Source organism: Mirounga leonina, unplaced genomic scaffold (genome assembly GCF_011800145.1).
Source record: "Mirounga leonina isolate KUSES-001 unplaced genomic scaffold, KU_Mleo_1.0 Mir_168, whole genome shotgun sequence".
In the NCBI taxonomy this organism is placed as follows: Eukaryota; Metazoa; Chordata; class Mammalia; order Carnivora; family Phocidae; genus Mirounga; species Mirounga leonina.
The window spans coordinates 56,315,099-56,336,085 of NW_023270426.1; positions in this window are offsets into that span (position 1 = coordinate 56,315,099).

Consider the following 20,987-nt stretch of genomic DNA (forward strand, 5'->3'; position numbering starts at 1 on the left):
GGAATTAGATTCACTTGAGTGCAATATCAAATTAGATTGAGAAACAGTAAAAAATGGATTACTCTGAATTTCATTCTTAAAGCTCCTATTAATACATTAATGGCCTCCTCTAGCTTCTTTTCTTTAGAACTCAGTTGACAAATAACAAACATATGCACTTGAAATTTATGGATTCTATGAAGGTACATATATCTTGATTTGTCTTCCATTTGTAAAAGTAGCTGCATTCTCATCTCTTATTGAAATTGCTCCCCTCCTGGTAAGTATTTTCTCCTCCATTCCCTTGTTTCACATTACAAATACCAGATGAACTCCATTCTAAGAACATAGCATTATAGAACCATATTTAATGCCAAACAACTCAATTTACATGAGAGGTTGAAATCAAGATAGTTTAGTTTGAGGTTCCTTATATATCACTTAGTGGCAAATTTGAGTTTGGATCCCAGTCCTCTTGAATACCATGGGTCAAGTGGAGTTTTCTATCTCATTGTATTATCTTCTCTAGGCCAGGCTATAAAGGGATTATTTTAACACGTGGCATTAGAGGATATTCTAGAATATGAGGATCCCTCTTCTCCCAAATACCTGCTGTATAATGTGTCCTTTTGCCTGAGATTCTACTAGCAAAGATTCCCTCCTTAAAACATAATATAGCTATACAAAAACTGCTTTTAAAATGCCACTATTCTTTTTAAAAAACAACTCTTTAGCACCGAAGAATTATTTCATTTCATTGGGTTGCTGACCTGAGAAAGGCTGTAAGGAAGTGAAATGTCTTGGAGGAGATGTGTGGGAGACCATTTCAGAGCAAGGGGCATATCTCCAATAGGAAGGTGTGGTAAGGGTGTATGTGTGTACCTATATGTGTAAGACTGTTCTTGTGGCAATGGTACATTCTGGTGAATGTTGAGGAGAAGATGGAAAAAAACAGATTGGAGGGCTATGGCTCTCCTAAAGGTAGTATATTTGCTAGACACCTAGGTACTGTGACAGTAGAGGGAGAAGAGTATGGAGGGACTTCCATAATTGTTATCATGAGAGGTTGCGGGGAGAGGAGGGTGGGGGGAGAGGGGGAGGGTAGGAACACTGATACACAGAAATTATAGATACATACAGTCTGCTTGTTGCCACATGAAACACTCTTTATTCTAACAATTATCCCAGTTCAAAAATGTACATTAAAGCCTGGATTCTATGACATATATAAAAACATACAAATGTAAACATGAACATAAACATAAAAGAGGGCAAAGAACTTCTGGTAACACCCCTATATCAATGTTAGTGATGCCACCTCCAATTAGATAACACGGGTCAGGCACCACAAGTCAAAAGGTGATTTAATTGAGTGAGAACCGAATGGAATAACTATTCAAGAACTTCATGGAATGCCACATGCCGATGACAACCTGCAGGTGGCAGAGGATGGAGTCTCTTTTACAAGAGAAACATGGCAACCTTAACTAGCAAATACTGAGAATTGAGCTTGGACTTCGGTTGCACAGTGTTAGTAACCCACTGTGGGACCCTGGTGTTATACTGTGGAGCGCTACTGTGCTCCCTCCTGAGATGAGACATTTGTGTTCCAGTGATTGGAATGATTCTAACGATATTAGAAAGAACCTCTTTTGGCCCAGAAGGGCTAAAAGAGAGTAAAGCAACCTAAATACATCTAGAAAGAGAAGAAACATCATGAGAGAATGTATTTATGAAGATATGGAAAGAAAATGAAAGATGAGAGTCTCTTAAAATGTATCAGAGCATTTGTGGAGGGTTCAGGATTCAAGATGTTTCTTTAGACAGCACAAACGGGCAATGAAGCGATACAATGACCATTTGCTGTGGGTAATCTAAGTTCTTTTTGTTTGTTTGTTTTAACTTTTTTTATTATGTTATGTTAATCACCATACATTATATCATTAGTTTTTGATGTAGTGTTCCATGATTCATTGTTTGCGTGTAACACCCAGTGCTCCATGCAGTACGTGCCCTCTTTTAATACCCATCACCAGGCTAACCCATCCGCCCATGCCCCTCCCCTCTAGAACCCTCAGTTTGTTTCTCAGAGTCCATAGTCTCTCATGGTTTGTCTCCCCCCTCTGATTTCCCCCCCTTCATTCTTCCCTTCCTGCTATCTCCTTTTTTTTTTTAACATATAATGGGTATTCTAAGTTTTTAATACTTTCCTCAGACCTCCACCTCACTTATCCATACACAGAAAGTTTTCTGTAAGTGAACTATTGACTTAATATTTTCCATGAAGGTAAAAAATTATTTAGCAAGAACAAGACCATTTTAAGGTAGTACATTCCTAAAGTTGAATAAACTTCCATTATCTCATCCCACTCACCTTTGTTGCAAGGCTGACATTTAAAAGTTTCATCCTTATGCATCATTAATTTCAAATGTATCTTTTTAGATATTTCAGGTTCTCCAATATTTGGAACTATAGACTATACCCTTAGTAGGTTCTATCTTATTTACCTCATTTATTTTATATGACTAAGTTGGAATTTGCCTTAGAGACCTCAATCTCAGAGAGAAAACAGTATTTTATTACTTGCAGGTACATAAACCCTTTCTTAATGATTCAACTGTTGTTAGCCCCTATTGGGCCAAAGTGATTGAAATTCTCTGTACTTAGTGTTTTAGCATTTGCAAGTAACTTTATCAGCATACATATTTCACTGCCTACTCATCCTAAATAAAGGCTATACTTTTGATAAAGTTATTGCTAGATTTTGAATAGTGACTCAAACTTTAGCTGGTCAGTACAACTTTATTTCTGGAGATTTCGCTTTCAAAAACCAAGTGCATTGCTGCATTCTAATGACCTGTATATGTGACAGGACGAAGTGTGTATACACTGCCTACCTTCCTGATGTAGCTCCCAAGCAAAGGCACTCAGACAAGCCCCACGTTCTGCAGAAATCACGGCAAAGAGATGTTGTTCAGTGGCTTTCAGTTTGGACTTTCAGTCTCTGAGCGGTGTTGGGCAAGGTATTTGAACTCTCATGCCCCAGTTAATTAATAGGTAAACAGGTTTTTTTTTAAAAAAGATTTTCTTTATTTATTTGACAAAGAGACAGACAGTGAGAGAGGGAACACAAGCAGGGGGAGTGAGAGAGGGAGAAGCAGGCTTCCTGCCACGCAGGGAGCCCGACGTGAGGCTCAATCCCAGGACCCTGGGACCATGACCTGAGCCAAAGGAAGATGCTTAACGACTGAGCCACACAGGCACCCTGGTAGACAAGTTTTTTGATACCTTTTTGATTAAACCTGATACGAAGGTTTACTGATACCTAATTCATAGTGTTGTGATGTTAGAATGTAAAGCTTTAGAACAATGCCTGGTGCACAGTTCAACTTGAATACAGGGTTAGCAGTTGTTATTTTGAGACCATTAAGTTGGAGCTCTGGGTCTCAAGTTGAAGTGCTTTGGAATGACAGTAGTAGCTCCTTCTATGATGCTAATTAAGGTTTTGGGGAAGAACATTCTACAAGTTCCTTAGATTTGTTCATGTTTAAGGATCATTTGGGAGAAAAACATTTTAGAAACATCTAACCAAATGCTTAAGTACAAACAAATTCCATTCCTTTTTGTTCATTTGTTTCTTTCTTCCTCATTCCTCTCTATCCCACTCACTCTGGTGCTATAGAACACATTTGTCCAATATCCCTTATCTTGTGTCTTTGTATACGTTACAATTATTGAGTCACATCAGCTTTTTCATCTTCAGGATAAGTGATTCTTATTTGGTAATATTTCCACTTATATCTGATTTTTTTAACCTAAAATTATTTTTTCTGCTATCTTACTCCTTCCCCAAATCTACATTCTCCTTAGTTTTAAAAAAAATAAAACCTGGACAAGGTCTTTAGGTAAGGGCCTAACCAACAGTAACTATGACAGGAGACTTTTTTCTTGTGTTTCTGTATTATATCTTATTTATCCAAATATTGTTTGTTCATTTTTGAACAGCTCAATATTGCATGTATAATGAATAAAATGATCTTATGCTGAATGTTTACAATCCCTAGTTAGCATTCGTGGTGGGCATTTTCCCTAAATATGCAAGTGGTCTTAGCTAGTGTCTATGAAATGTAATAAAGTAGTGAACTACTTATCATAACTCTGTGGTGCCCTAACGAAGGTGTCATTAAATAACCTGAAGCCTTATACCATATACCCCCACCCTGTAGGAATCCATAACAACAGAGTAGGCTTGTCATGAGTGATACACATGGACAGTTTTACCATGTTATAATTCTTTGGACTAATCAAGTGTCAAACTGCTCAGTGTGTACCAAGTTAGGCTTAGGAAGAACTATCATGTAGGCTTGATAAATATGTGTCCAAGAAATAAGTCATTAAATGAACAAATGAATGCTTTGAATTAGGTATCCCTTGTCTTTCTATTATAAATCAGTAATTGAAGAATATAGAAGTGTGAGAAAAATACCATGCAATATCTATTTACATACCATTCCTCAGAGTTTGACCATGTCTTACTTTTTTTTTTGTCCCAAGGCTCTGTCTGCCATCACGGGACCTGTAATACTACTCATTACATATGGATCAGAAGTTCATAAAATAGTGAGGCCTGTAGCAGAACTAGAACGTCAACCTGATCATAAAATTCTTATTCCTCTTGCTATGTCCTAGTCTCAACATCATTTTAATGCAGATCTTTAAGTGTTAATGGTTCATTAAAGGAGAGTTTTGACCTCTGTGACATCCTCTACAGAGCTAGTGAGTTTCACCATCTACATTTGTTTGTAGATTTACATTATGTGTCAAAAGGAACTTGGTGACTCCTTGGCTTGCATATTCCTTGTCAGAGTTCAAACTCATTATAGAAGTACACTGTTTTCTCTGTAAACTAGGTCACAGACTTCAAGTAGTATCCACCTTGTGCCAAAATAGGTGACGTTATATATTTTTTGTTTGGTTTACTTGGTTTATTTCCCTTGTAGTATTAATTAGCAATTTTTAATAATTATGTTATCTATTTTCTCTTTATACCTCACTAGAAAATAAGTTACATAAGAGCGGGGGCTCTCATTCACCACTGGGGTCAAGCATTCACAAAGTAACCAGGAAATAGATGAAGCTTAATAACTATTGAATGGATGGATCACTGAAGGCTTCCCAGCTAGACAAATCCTATTCCAAATAATACACTTGGCTTTGGATTTTTTGTCCTTATTGTTGCAAGAATTCTGTTACTGAAGGCTCATTAACTGGCAACTGAGACAAAGACCTAGACTAAACCTACCTTATTTATGAGAAAGCACCTAACAGGGTGCCTGATATACTAGAAACTCAATATGTTATATACAGTGTCCAAACACTAGATTGAAATCAAATGTTTTCAAAGTATTTTTCTGCTGTATCATAGACCAAAGAAGATTGTTTTACTACTGTCAATACTTGCTGAGGGTAATACAGAAAGATTAGTAAGTAGTTACTTTAATCCATGTATTCTTACTTCAGTGTAGTGAAATGTCCCGTCTAGTTTTGTGTCCGTATCTTAGTTACTTGATTACAAAGCTGAGCAAATTAAAAGGAGGCAAGAGATTTTGGGCTTAGTCTTTCTACATCAGGGAATCTCCTCTTGATCAATGATTATAAGCTAAAATTTTCTGATGTGATTTTTCTTCCTAATCAGTCAAGAGTTATTGCCTAGATACATTATTGAAGAGACACACATGCACAAACTGACAAATCAGTCGCCTTCTCACCCATCCCACCTCTTTTCCTCTTAGCTTCCACCACGTCTTCCTCCAGATTGCAACTTGGTCAAGCTATATTGCTAATACACAACATTTCACCCAGTGCATCAAATATCCCCATTAGCTATTTGGAAAACTGACACGAATAAAGTAATTGGTTAATTTTCTTTTTTTAAACTTTTTGTTGAGCTTCTGATTTGGTTTCTTTGTTTTCATTATCTCTCTTATTTAACATGTTCTGCCTAAATGACCAATAGTCACTAGTGATTCCTCAAATGATGCAGTTAAATTCTCCATATTATAAGGAAAACTGTGTTAAAATGTTGGTTAACCCAAAATTTCAGAATGCCATCTTGGCATTCTTTCCTCATATTTCTTATCACCCCCAAGTTCCAGCTTACATTTTAAACCACAGGACTCTGACTATTTGGAAGACAAAGTTAAGTGTAAAAAGGGTCATGGAGACTTAAACTGATGACCATGTGTAAATTTACTGCTCATTTAACCAAACAAATCTATGAGTTCATTAATGAAACAATTAACTTAATTTGACCAGGTCATTTATTCAAACAAAAATTAGTTTGGTGAAAATACACATCATCTCAAATATTTTTTCTAATATACTCATCATCTTAGGTCAGTTTCAATACCAGGATTTGTACGAGTCCATAAGAGTTTATGACTGTGAAATAAGAGTCATTTAAATCAGAATCTAATATTCCTATCTCCATGCTTTAAATGAATGTCAAGAAATTGCTGCCTGACATAGCACTTAGAGTCACAAGTCTTGGGGAGAAAACTCATAGATAAAAATGCACTAAAAACAAAATCTTTAGATGCTTAAATACATCAGCTGCTCTTAGTGATAAAATATATTTGGATCAATATCTCTAGATGTCAGAATATAATAAATGTTGAAGAAATCTATTGAACTGAACACACAAATCAAAAAGTACAAACAAATCAAAGGCTTTTTGAGGTTGTTGGGGACAGTGTTTTTAAATGTGTAGTGGATGTTGCGTACCTGAAGTTGCTGTAGCCTCTATTTTTTTTCCTGTCAGCATTGACCATCTTTCTTAAAGGTGGATGTAAAGTTAATTTCCACAAATCTCCTATATAAACAATATATATACATTCTAAAAGGTCTTAATATAACCTATAATGAGTTTGTTTTACATATCACACTTCACTTTATAGCCTTAAAATTGATGAATCATATGAAAATTTAAAAATTAAGACTCATCCCCCAGTCCAAAAATCTGACTTATTATGACCTATTTCAGGTCAAAGACTGAGTCATAACATGTTGATGAGGCCAACCCCTCACATAATGCTTAGTGCAGAATAGGTGATCAATGGTGCTGGGGGGATTCAGATTGTGCAGCAAAAGAAGACATACTTAAACCTATTTTCTCATTCTTTAAAGTATTTTTACCCACATTTTAGATTGTGAGATCAAGTCTTTAAATTTTTTTAAATGAACAATTTCTATCCATAAGAGTTGAACTAAGTGCCCATTAACTTAGACTAAAAGGTAATGACAAAATTAAAGAACACCTAAGTGCATTGTCATCCTATTAACCAAAATTACATCTCTATATATTTAAAGATAAAGTAACATACAAATGAGACATACTTATTCGGTGTACAGGCAGTGATTGAAATAGTCATGTTGATGAAGAGGGTGTTCTCAAAAGATTAAATTCCATTCAGACCATGGGTATCCACTGATGGAAAATGTTTAGATTTCAGCCAACATGAATAAAGGTGTTCAGAACCAGCTGGAGATAGTATCAATGGGTTTTTGGCATGAGGAGTTGGGGCAAGGGAAAAATATTTTACCAAGCACTCTTAGATCAGCTCTGCATTACTTGTATGGCTAAACCAAATCAGTTGGGAATAGTGGTGAATGAGCTAAGCAAGTCCTACTTGTATTTTCATTATGAAAAATGGTCTTTTGTATTTAAGATCTTCTGTTTTGAATAAAGGAGTGATTTAACATATGAACTTATAGACAGGATATTTCCTTTCTTGATTTACAAAGAATATGAAACTTACAATCTTGAGGAAATTCAAATACTTTTTCATTGCACATGGAGGCAGATAGCTTTTAGGGTGTGCTGCATAAGGTATAAAGTAGAACATGATGTATGCACACGAAGTCTGATACATAGAAGGTAACCTTGAGATTGCTTTGTTTTGTCTTAAAATTTTTTCTGTAATCCAGTATCTTATCCATTGTTTAGCCTAGAAGTAACCATCTTCAGATAGAAGTTTCAGCAGATATGCAAGTCTGCAGGTGTTTTGAGAGGAGCTGTTTCCTGGATTTGTAAACATGAAATGATTTCCTAAGTTAATTCTTAAGGTCCATATGCTATAAGATTTTTCTTGAGAGGATGTATTTGAACTGTAATATTTGAAAATGCAGAATGCAATGTTTGATTCAAATCCAATTGATTTTTCTGCTGAGTCTGTGGGAGACCACTTCATATCACACCAAAACTCAAACTCCCACAAATCTACATGTGTAATTTGACACTTCTGATTCACAGGAGGCCAGGATAATGGTGGAGTAGAGCTAATGGGAGTCAGAAAAATAATGCCTAGGTATAGTATTTGCATAATGAGTTTGGAACTAACAGTACATTTCTACTAGTGGTAGGGTGGCAGAGGAACTAAATGAAATGTTGAGGTAACAGCAATAGATCATACTGCACAATGTGCTGCAAACATTAAGCAATTTGAAAGGTTAATGAACAAAGCAGTGGTTCTCTGATGAGGGCCTCCAGAAAACATTAGCAAACAACAAATGAAACTGCCTAGAGCCTGAGGAAAGATCTATAGAACCCTTCCTTTCTTCCTTTCTTCCCTCCTCCCTTCTTAATTTTTTTAAAATTTAAATTCAATTAATATATAATGTATTATTAGTTTCAGAGGTAGAGGTCAGTGATTCATCAGTCTTATATAACACCCAGTCCTCATTACATCACATGCCCTCCTTAATGTCCATCACCCAATTACCCAATGCCCCCACCCGTCTCCCCTCCATCAACCCTGTTTGTTTCCTATGACTAAGAGTCTCTTATGGTTTGTCTCCCTCTCCCTCCTTTCATCTTATTTTTCCTTCCCTTCCGCTATGATCCTCTGTTTTGTTTCTTAAATTCCACATATGAGTGAGATCATATGATACTTGTCTTTCTCTGATTGACTTATTTTCTTAGCATAATACCCTCTAGTTCCATCCATGTTGTTGCAAATGGCAAGATTTCATTTTTTTTTATGGCTGAATAGTATTCCATTGTGTATGTGTATGTATGTGTATATATATATATATACATACATATATATACTGCATCTTTATCTATTCATCTGCAATGGACATCTGGGCTCTTGCCATAGTTTGGCTATTGTGGACATTGCTGCTATAAACACTGGGGTGCAGGTGCCCCTACAGATCACTACATTTGTATCTTTGGGGCAAATATCTAGTAGTGCAATTGCTGGTCATAGGGTAGCTCTATTTTCAATTTTTTGAGGAACCTCCATACTGTTTTCCAGAGTGGCTGCACCAGCTTGCATTCCCACCAATGGTGTAAGAGGGTTCTCCTTTCTCCACATCCTTGCCAACATCTGTAGTTTCCTGACTTGTTAATTTTAGCCATTCTGACTGGTGTGAGGTGGTATCTCATTGAGGTTTTGATTTGTATATCCCTTATGCCAAGTCATATGGAGCACTTTTTCATGTGTCTGTTGGCCATCTGGATGTCTTCTTTGCAGAAATGTCTGTTCATGTCTTCTGCCCATGTCTTGATTGGATTATATGTTCCTTGGGTTTTGAGTTAGGTAAGTTCTTTATAGATTTTGGATACTAGCCCTTTATCTGATATGTTATTTGCAAATATCTTTCTTCTCCCATTCTGTCGGTTGTCTTTTGGTTTTGTCAACTTTTTCCTTTGCTGTGCAAAAGCTTTTTATCTTGATGAAGTCCCAATAGTTCATTTCTGCCTTTGTTTCCCTTGCCTCCTCTCTCTCTCTTTCTTCTCTTCCCAGTGCTCTGTGGATGAAACAATAATAACTTGTTGGATTAATTGCTTTCAGTCTTGTCTCAAACCAGCCATTTCTCCTGACTTGCCATTAATCTTCAAGAAATGTCCTGTACTGCATTTGTTTCTACCAAAATCATGCTAGTTCAAAGTGACAAAATAATCCAATCTTTCTAGGACTTAAAAATTCTTATTATTGGACAAATTAAATACAGGGCAAAAACTTTCTAAGAATAATATAATTGTAGCTTGGAAATAAAATTTTATCTATCTCCCTAAAAAGAGGTTAGCAATCTTTTCTCTCTCTCTCTCTCTTTTTTTTAGATTTTATTTATTCATTTGACAGAGAGACACAGTGAGAGAGGGAACACAGGCAGGGCAAGTGGGAGAGGGAGAAGCAGGCTTCCTGCGGAGCCGGGAGCCTGATGCGGGGCTCGATCCCAGGGATCGTGACCTGAGCCGAAGGCAGATGCTCAACGACTGAGCCGCCCAGCTGCCCCTTCTCTTTGTCTCGTGAAATATAATTTACTCCCTTGCTATTACATCTTTACAGGAAGTAAAATGTATGTCTAATGTGCATTTGATATGGACCCTATGCTAGTGCTTCTCAAACTTTAATGTGCATATGAATCACCCTGGGATCTTGTTAAATGTAGGTTTTGATTCAAAAGGTCTGGGGTGTCCAGATACTCTACATTTCTAATGAATTCCCAGTTGATGTTGATGTTGCCGATATGGGGAACATTTTGGCAGTGGTTACCCAGATGGCTTCCATAGAACCCAGTAGAAATACTCACGTACTTGTGCTTCAAGAAGGGGCAGGAAAGCGGGGTGAGAGGTTTGAGGTGGGTACGGGGTTTAGTTGTCCAGAAAAGCTGTGGAGGAAAGGTAACTGGCGGGGGGGCACCTGGGTGGCTCAGTCAGTTAAGTGGCTGCCTTGGGCTCAGGTCATGATCTCAGGGTCCTGGGATCGAGCCCCGCATTGGGCTCCCTGCTCAGCGGGGAGCCTGCTTCTCCCTCTCTCTCTGCCTGCTGCTCTGTCCACTTGTGCTCTCTCTCTCTCTGTCAAATAAATGAATAAAAAAATCTTTTTTTTTTTTTTTAAAAAGAAGGTAACCGGATATTCATTGATAATAGTGTTACATCGAACTTGTAACCTTGGTTTAATGAGGTGAGAGGAGATGGTCCCCTTCACCTGCAGCATTCCAGGCACTGTACTACCTGCTGGGATACAGTGATGATGAGCTAAAGCTGCCCAGCCCCTCACTTGTAAAGCTTCAAGTTTGAGGACAACCCTTTGTTTTTTCTCGCAGCAGTTGAGGGATGGGAGGAGTATGATAAAGTAGAAATGGTGGGTTTTCGTTTTGTTTTGTTTTTTTTTAGAATTAAATGACAGGCTCTAGTTCTTCTCTCTTTACTAGTTTTATGAATTTGAGAAGCTCACTAAGTCTCTCTGGGTCCAGTTTTCCTATAAATATTTAAGTGAGGGGATGATCTTCATGGTCCCTTCCAACTTCAAAATTATATGCTTATAAGTAAACCATGTGACTCTAAAGTTAATGATTTTTTTCCTAATATGAATACCAAACTTTTTTAAAAACAGAAATTTTGCACTTGAAATTAGTCTTCTTGGAAATCCATTACTCTGAGTATTTTAGGAACTGCACTTGTGGAATTTTCTGTAGTGTCAATTTCAGAGTCACCCCCCTCCCCCCCCAAAAAAGTGACATTTTACAGTCCCACTTAACTGAGCCATAAAACTATCTGAATTACCCCTTCAAATGTTAGAGGAAGATCTAATCAAAGAACATTGAGAAAATGTAAAATCTCAGGGAGTAGGCTCCATATCTGCTTTATCTTTGTATTTTTACAGAATTATCCCCAAATTTCTTAGTTTATAAGAATCTCCTGCAGTGGGTGCTAATATTCTATATTTCTGAGAGGCACTCTAGTCTGACTAAATAAACATTTTCAAGAGAATCCATATTTTGTCCACAAGAATGATTCTAATAGTTGAGGAAATTGAGGTAAATTACATTTCACACAGTGTTTAGTACAGAAGAGTTTATTTATTTATTATTTTTTTTAGATATTTATTTGTCAGAGAGAGAGAGAGCGCACAAGCAGGGGGAGCATCAGGCAGAGGGAGAAGCAGGCTCCCTGCTGAGCAAGGAGCCTGATGCAGGACTTGATCCCAGGACTCTGGGATCATGATCTGAGCCGAAGGCAGACACATAACCAACTGAGACACCCAGGCGTCCCTAGTACAGGAGAGTTATTCAACTGTTGATTGAATAAAAGAAGGAAGAATGAATGACCAAAATCTGTCATGTAAGTGATAAATTGCTATTTATGCTACTATAAACAGAATGCATTAGTTAACCTCAAAGTCTAAGACGTCTGTCATCTGTGCCACCATCTTAAATCTTATTTTATCCAGGTTAAAGGTCATAAGTACTGCACTATTAGCCTTTAGGTTCCACGAGGGCCAAGACTCTGTATAATATGACATAAGAAAGACGTTATCAGGGTTTGAAGCCAAGGGCCAAGAAAGAATTCTTGAGACGTCTTTGGTGCAAAAAGGTGGTTTTATTAAAGCACGGGGACAGGACCCATGGGCAGAAAGGGCTGCACCAGTGTCATGAGGAGTGACCCATTATATACTTTCAAGTTGGGAGAAGGTCAGAGATAGTTTTTGTCTCTAAGGAATTTTGGAAACAAGGTTTCCAGGACCTTGAGCGGGCTAGCTATTGTTGGGAAAAGTCATTTATTACCATCTAATAAAACCTTAGTCATGAGACCTTTCAGATGTATATCGGTGGGCCATATGCTTGGGGTATGATTACCAACATGTATCTTGGGGGGAGGTGGTTTAGAGATAAAGAAAGTTTCTAAAGGAATTTTTATACATTAAAGTAGACGTACAGGATCCTGGTTGGGGGTGGGGGGGTGGTGTGTGCACTCAGGCTAGGATTGCCTCTTGCCCTTAGCAAAGTATTAACATTGAGGCAGTTGAGTCCCTAGAGGAATGTCACTCTGCCTGTTTCAAGGACTTGTCAGTTGTCTCTAGGTAGTAAGGAAATTTAATAATTTTTCTTCTGCCTTTGTTTCCCACATCATAATACATTATTATATCCCTAGTATGCAAAACAGCAAGTGATACCTAGTAGGTGCACATAAATACTTGTTGTCTTGAGCTCCATCCCAGTGTATAACTTAGATAACAATCTGGCTGGTTTAATTGTAAGGAAGACTGTGTCAGTCACCTGAAATGCATCCACCTAAGGTGTTCTTCAATTCAGGCTGACAGGGTCTAATTTCCAGGTTCCCAGAAATTGACTGTACCTTGCTCTTAAAGAGCAACCCTGAACCAAGAGCCATGAAATTCTCTGACCCAACACCTCTGTAAGCATTTATCAATCATCTGGACATTATCATATGTACCTATTGGGAATTTGTGTTTTGCAATGTTCCTGTTTACAAGCTTATGAAATACATCTGTCTGACTCTTCCATAGTGTTCTAGACTTCCTGCTATCACAGAGAGATTTGATTCCACTCCTCTTGTTTTGAAACTCTGCTCCAGTCATCTGCTTTCCAAGCAATTTTCCCTTTTGTTTTAGTCTTTGTTTTCTTTCTGTTTCCCCTCCCTTCTTTCTCCTCAACCCCCACCCCCTAGATTTTCCCCTTTTCTTCTTTCTACATTTTTTTACCTTCTTTCCCTTTCAAAGTCATGGTGGGATGCATAGTAGATAAGGGGAAACCATTCTGCTTTGGGTGATTCATTTGCCTCATCTATGGGCATGAGGATCAAAGGCACTGGACTATGCAGGTACAGTAGTGCCATATACTATTCCTCCCTACACATTTCCCTTGGAAGCCCCTTGAAGAAAGGGAAATCCTTGGAATTGGAAGGACCAGAATGAGCAATGGAAATTCACCCCAAATGTGCTAAAACATTAGTCAACAACTTAAATCAGGGACACTATTGACAAAGGGGGAAAGAGAATAAAACTCATGTCAGTGCCTCAGAGGAGAACCAATCTAAGGATGAAGTAGGCTGTTTGAGGGAGATAGTGAAAAGTAAAATGCTCTTATAAAACTTTGCTTAAAATAAAAAAAAAACCTATATTGAGCAAAACAGAATCTGTAAAGAAAACACTGAATGTAAAGCAACACTAACACAGATTTGAAAAGTAATATTATTGATTTGGACCTGACTGAAGTAAGAAGCTTTAAAATTTATATACTATAGAAACCAAAAAAAGGGGTGGTTAGTGGCCAAATATGAAAATTAGTTTCGATATTTTCTCCCACTACACGAGTGCAGAATCATTTAAGCAAGAAAAGCATGACTTTCCATAAGAAGTTAGGAGAAAAACTTCTTTCTAGAAAAGATTATGGTTAAAAGTATAAACCTTGGGAACAGAGAGGTCTGGGTCCAATCCTACTCTGTTCATTTGTTAACTTCATGACCTTGGGAAAACAAGCCTCAGTTTCTATAGGATAAAATTCATCATGCCTTCATTATAGAGCTGCTGTGAACAGTAAATGAGTTAATACTTGTGTGTCAGGCATAACATTTTGATGAATTAGCTGATGTGTTTTCCTCTTCAGGGAGAATGTAGCATGATGTCAAGACAAAAGAGATAGGTCTTGTTATTTGAGCACCAAAGAGGTTTGAAGGGATATATGCTGAGTCTGATTTTTTTCTTTCACAGAGTCCAAAGCAAACCCTGGGAAAGGAGAAAAGATAAGTTGGAAGGGGGAGTACTGACATGAATGAGAAAGAAATTCTGAGACTATTTAGGAAGGAAAGCAGGGGCGCCTGGGTGGCTCATTCAGTTAAGCATCTGACTCTTAGTTTCGGCTCAGGTCATTATCTCAGGGTTGTGGGATCAAGCCCTGCATTGGGCTCCACGCTCAGCAGGGAGTCTGCTGGAGGATCTCTCTCCCCCTCTCCCTTGCCCTTCCCCCTACTGTCTCTCTCAAATAAATAAATAAATCTTAAAAAAAGGGGGGGGGCATGCCCGGTCTTGCCCTTCGGAGGAAGATAGTTCCCCCAGGTATATCTGGTGATCTCAGATTAGAGGGGACATTGACCTGGTAGGAGAGTGGTAGAGTAGAAGTGGTTCTGTGCTATTTCTAGACAGAGAACTCCAGGGCTAGCCAACATCCAATCCTGCATGGTATGGAGCTGTTTTCCATCTTGATTAACATTGGAGCAGAGGGTATATCAGCAGCACTGGATCTGGGGGGCTGTTGACCTCCATGGGGCGGGGCGGGGATGAAATAGCTGGTGCCAGAGAGTCAAGTAGGACCAAGAAATGTCACTGAGGAAGGGTGATGATCATTGGTCAGATAGGACAGTGAACAGCTCAGGAGAGGTCATCCTGGATGGGAACTGGCTGAGGACAAAATACTTCCTCTTACCAAAGACTGGACACAACATGCCCCCCCCCCCAATAACTGCCCTCCACCCCAATAGCAATATAACTCTGAAGATGAGCATGGAAAAAAAATTCTGAATGGACTTCATTCAGGAAATTAGGATTCCATCTCTGCTGCTAGTGGAATGGATTTTGAAATAGGAGTTCAGTCATGGGGGAAAAAAGTTACATTTTTGGTTCAGTAAACTGATAGTGAAACTTGTACTTTCTATATTTAAAAAGACTGCAGCCCATGACTGGCACAGAGAATTAGATCTATAAAAGACAGCTGGGGTTATTATCAAGAACTTGTAGAGGTAGAAGGGATTTAAATTTTCAGAAATAAAACTGAAAAGTTTGTGTTTGGTACAGAGTGGGGTCTCATTCAATATGAAAAGAAAAAAACTTAGTAAGTAAAGGTGGAGGCAGGGTGGCTCGATTGTAACCTTATTGTGGCAGCACAATGTTGTGGAGCACACCTTAGTCTTTGGTTCCTTGTAACACCTAGCACAGTGTTGGACTTGTTTTTACTTTGTATATAGTTGTTAAAATATTCATAATTGAGGAAGGTAGATATACTCTTGGTGACATTGGAGTAGGAGAATAAGACAATATATGGATATTTCTTCAGAAGGAAATTCATAGGTATTCATGCGGTTTAAGCAAGTCAACTGTCAAGGCTTTAAAGTGTTTTGAAGAGAGGGGGAAGGTGAGTACACCCATCTTTAGCAGATTGTAGCTGTGGTAGATGGAGAGAAAAGGAGAAATCACTAAATATGGTGGAGGAAAGCCCGAGAAAAAGATTTAGTCATGTTTGAGGAAATTATCTTCTGGATCACGACAGCATTTCTCTGGACAATCTCATGGGAGGTTCTCCAGGCACACCAGACAGTATGAACCTATGTAGCACGAGGGCTCAGGTGCTCAGCAATAAAATAGTGTTTCCAATCACCCTAGTATGTCCTGCTATATGGAAATTATTTTAATTTGCTTATTTTTAAAGCGATTTTTATTCAGATTTCTAAAATTTACAAATAGGTAATTTTTGGTTCAGAAATGACAGAACATAAAACCAAATATGGTTAAAATCTCCCTATCCCACATCTCCCAACCTGTTCAAGCAACCTTTCTCCCAACACATAGGTAACAACTGTTATTAGTTTCTTGATATTCTTGATGCAGCTATAAAAAATATAAATATATTTTCTGAACCCTGCCCTTTCTACACAAAAGATAACCTTCTATACACACTGTTCTGCACCTTTGTTTCATTTAGCAATGTATCTTGGTGATATACCCATATCAGTATATTGAGAATTTTCTTCTTAAAAAGTTGTATCATATTCCATTTTATCAATCTATCATAATTTAGTCACTCCACTAATGTTGCACTTTTATATTAATTCCCATCATTACAATTATTAACGTGGAAGTGAATAAGCTTACACTTGTGTCATTTCTCACATGTGCTAGTATTTCTGTAACATAAATTCTCAGAACTTTTTGACCCAGGGATTACTGCATCAAAGGGTTACACGTTTATAATTTTGACTATATTGCCAAATTGCCCTCCATAAGGTTTATTTCTTTGGAATCATTTGACACCTCATCCCTACTGCAGATTGCTTTCAGAAAATCCTCTAGATCCTCAAATTGACAAGAACCAGTAAGGAAATCATTTCTTAAATTAAAAAAATTTTTAAGGAAGTCACTACTCATCTTTATAATTAAACATAACAACTGAACCCAAATTACTTGAAAGGTAACCACAGAGTTCATTGTGATAGGATATTTTGTAACTCCAAAGCGGTGCTGAATGTCAAGTTTCTTAAAAAAAATTGATATAGGTCTTGAATTATTTGACAGGTTATTTTAGTTTTACTATGCACTTGAGAGTTACCAGTCTTTATAAAACTCAGAGGTACTCTGTGTATAAAGTTTTCCACTTTGTTCAATCAAAATGTCACTGAAAGAGGGAGTTAGCACCAATGTTAATAACTAAAAATTCTTGCTTACACTTTTATTTAACAACTTAGTGGAAAGAAACCCTGATCATCAAATGCCAGGTACTTGAAGATATTTTAATAGGTTATAATTGTAGTTGAAAGATTTTTTTTAGAACTTAATGCAAAAATACTGATGTGTTTTTATACGCACAACCCACATAAACATCCATCCATCCATCAAATAATTATCTGTAGAGCTTAGCCGCTTCATACGAGGAATCTTCAGAACTTCAGCAATAAGAAGTTGGTGGTGGTGTGCTTTGACATTTGACAAAATGTTTGTTTCAACAAAACGGTGCAGAAGGGTATGGAGCAGCTGTGGAGTCCTGAGGCAAGACAAAAGGTACAGGCTGAAAGGAGAACAAAGTCATACTTTGGAGGAGAGGATAGGCCCCCTCCTGTGCATCTGGGCAGTGACTCTCCCGCAAAAGTGGATGAGTGAATAAATAGATGAAAGCTATGCTTCTTTATTTGAACAGACACAGTGAAATCTGCTTTCTGACTGTAATATTTCAATAATGATGTTTTTCCCTTTTAACCTTGCTTGAATTTTTTTCCCTGAATATGTGACTTTTCTCTAAGATAATTCTAAAATGTATCCTTTGTATTTTGGTCTGTGATAAAAGCCAATAAGGTGGGTGTGGAAGGCTTAGGTGAAATTTACATCATGGGCCTGAAGGCAGATCATTGGATTATAGAACTTAATATATATATTTCAATTTCCACTCACTAAGGTTGTTATGCACTTTTCTTAAATAAATGGTATCTATTTAAAGGTCAGTAGAAAAAAGCTGGCCTTGGCAATGGTGCATTTTGTTTGCTGCCTGAATTGGAATAGAAATTATGGCACATCAGTCTTTTCATTACAAGGGTTTTTTCTTAGGAGTCCCATGGTTCTACTTTTGGCACAGTGGTAGAAGACATTTAAGTGATTCAATTATAATTTTAAAGTAGTATTAGGTCAGCATAAAATGTCAGCTGAGTTTATCCTGCAATGCCTGGGTCAAGAGTGGTAGAATTCAATGTCTCATAGCAGCGTGCAATCATGTAATTTCACAGCTTTGGAGAAATTTCTTTTCTCTAACAATGCCAAGAGTTTGTTTGGCTGAATTTTTTTCCTTCAAACTATGTTCAAATGTTATTGTAGTCTGGAGCTTTTTGAGCCAAAGTTATTCCTAATCATGCCTCCATTTCATAATTCTTCAATTATAATGCCAAGAGATTGCTCACAGGGGCAAAGGGCAAGTTCTATAGAACCCCCATCATTCTATTGCTGACCCAATCCATTATCTCCTGGCTTACTAGTTATCTTAGGCTCCTCTTTCCTATTTTATTGTTCCTAATCTTTGAGCACAAAAAACTACTGCTAATGTCCTTTGGGCATTCCCAAGGGTAGAAAAAACACTGATTAATTCCTTCAAAGTTTCTATTATATTAGGCTACACGCTATGTACCATGGATATGGATATGGATAATATTTGTCTTCAAAGAACTTACTGGTTTGAAAGCAAGAACATTTTTTAACTAATTAAATCAAGGGCTATGGGTCTATTATCAGAGCACTTGTAGGCAAGAGTGAGATTCCAGAAGTAGAAGTCACAAAATTTACCTACAGGGTAAAGAAAGGTCTGACCCTTGGGGCACCTGGGTGGCTCAGTCGGTTAAGTGTGCAACTCTTGATCTCAGCTCAGGTCTTGATCTCAGGGTTGTGAGTTCAAACCCCATGTTGGGCTCCATGCTGGGCATGGAGGCTACTTTAAAAAAGAAGAGAGGTCCTACCCTTATTCTCTCAAGTCAAGGGAAGAGTTTAGATTAATGACTTTTTAGCTAAAGGAAAGCCTATATATCATGACTTGACAATGTGGAAGGAAACCCCTTAGAAGACATTCTGAGGAGGGTGACTCCATAATTACTTAGTTTCTCTTTTCTAGGCTTTGTGACATTGGGTTTATATTGGTTTCCAAGGACTATCATAACAAAGTACCACAAACTGAGTGGCTTAAAGCTATAGAAATTCATTGTCTTATGGTTCTAGAGGCTAGAAGTCTGAAGATATTGGCAGGGCTATGCTCCCTCTGAAGGAACTGTCCTATGCCTCTTAAATAGTTCTAGAACCTCACATGTCCCTTGGTTTACAGATGCATCATTCCAATCCTCCATCTTCACATGGCATTCTTTCTGTGTATCTTCATGTCATCTTCCCCTTGTGCATGCCCTTCTGTGTGTCTACATGTCCCCTTCTTATAAGGTCACCAGTCATACTGGATTAGGAAAGGTCACATTCTGAGGTACTAAGGGTTAAGACTTCAACATTTTGGGGAGGGAGCAGTGCAGGGGGAGACACAGTTGAGTAGCAATAATGGAGTTAAAAGAAGGTCATTAATACTCTGTCATTAATACTCTGGTCATTATACTCTGCCCAGAGCGTCTTTAGTAGAAGTGGCACCTAATCTCCAGTTGCTGTGAATGTTGCCTCATGATGACTCAAACTGCCCTTCTCCTGGTCATTGTCTTTGGACAAGTGGGAACTACCTCAATTTATAGACTAGGACCACCCCCAGACCACTCGCAAATCTCTTGCCTCAAGTTGGGACTAACTTTGTGGCACACTTTGTACTCAAGAGCTTGCACGAGGGTTCATGCTGAGGCTAGTCTCCAGCCAAGATCCCATCTTAACTTTGCTCTCCAGCCCTATCTTGCTTCCCTCCCTCCTGTTGTACTGAGAGCATCTGTTAATAAATCACATGAGTAAGAATCTTGTGATAGGCAGAATAATGGCCCCCAATGATGTCCAGATACTAATCCCAAGAATCTGTAAATATGTTAGATTGAATAGCAAAGGGGAAAGTTGCAAATGGAATTAAGATTGCTAATCAGCTGACCTTAAAATAGATTATCCTGGATTATCTGGGCAGACCCAATGTAATCACAGGGGTCCCTAAAAGTGGAAGAGAGGAGCAGAAGAAATCAGAGGGAGTTGTAATTATAGGGGAATGTTTAGAGAGATGCCTTGTTGCTGACTTTAAAGATGGAAGAAATGGGCCATGAGCCAAAGAATGCAGTCTAGAGGGGCGCCTGGGTGGCTCAGTCGTTAAGCGTCTGCCTTCGGCTCAGGTCATGATCCCAGGGTCCTGGGATCGAGCCCCGCATCAGGCTCCCTGCTCCATGGGAAGCCTGCTTCTCCCTCTCCCGCTCCCCCTGCTTGTGCACCCTCTCTCGCTGCGTCTCTCTCTGTCAAATAAATAAAATCTTTAAAAAAAAAAAAAAAAGAAGAAGAATGCAGTCTAGAAGCTGGGAAAGGAAAAATAAAAGCAAAAACAAAAACACTCTCTCTGAGAGCCACAAGAAAGGAATACCACTCAGTCCAAAATCTTGATTTTTAGCCCAGGGAGACCGGTGTAGGACATCTGACCTTCAGAACTGTGAGATAATAAATTTGTGTCATTTAAAGCCACCAAGTTTATGGTAACTAGTAACAGCAGAAATAAAAAAGTCATGCAAATTCTCCATTTCAGGCTCTACTTTTAGGAAACCTGACCTAAGCCAGGGACTTCTTTCCCACATACCAAAGGAGTGCCGTTTCCAATTGTCATAGTTTCCCTACTTTAAAACAAATAAATAAGCAAACGTACAAACAGCTTGCTGGGCCTATTGCAGCATAGCAATGAAGGTCTGAACTGTGCATGCCAGCCATCTGTATTCCAAGCCTGGTAACATCACTCTCCACGAGGGCAAGACCTTTTTCCTTTCCTTTCCTTTCCTTTCCTTTCC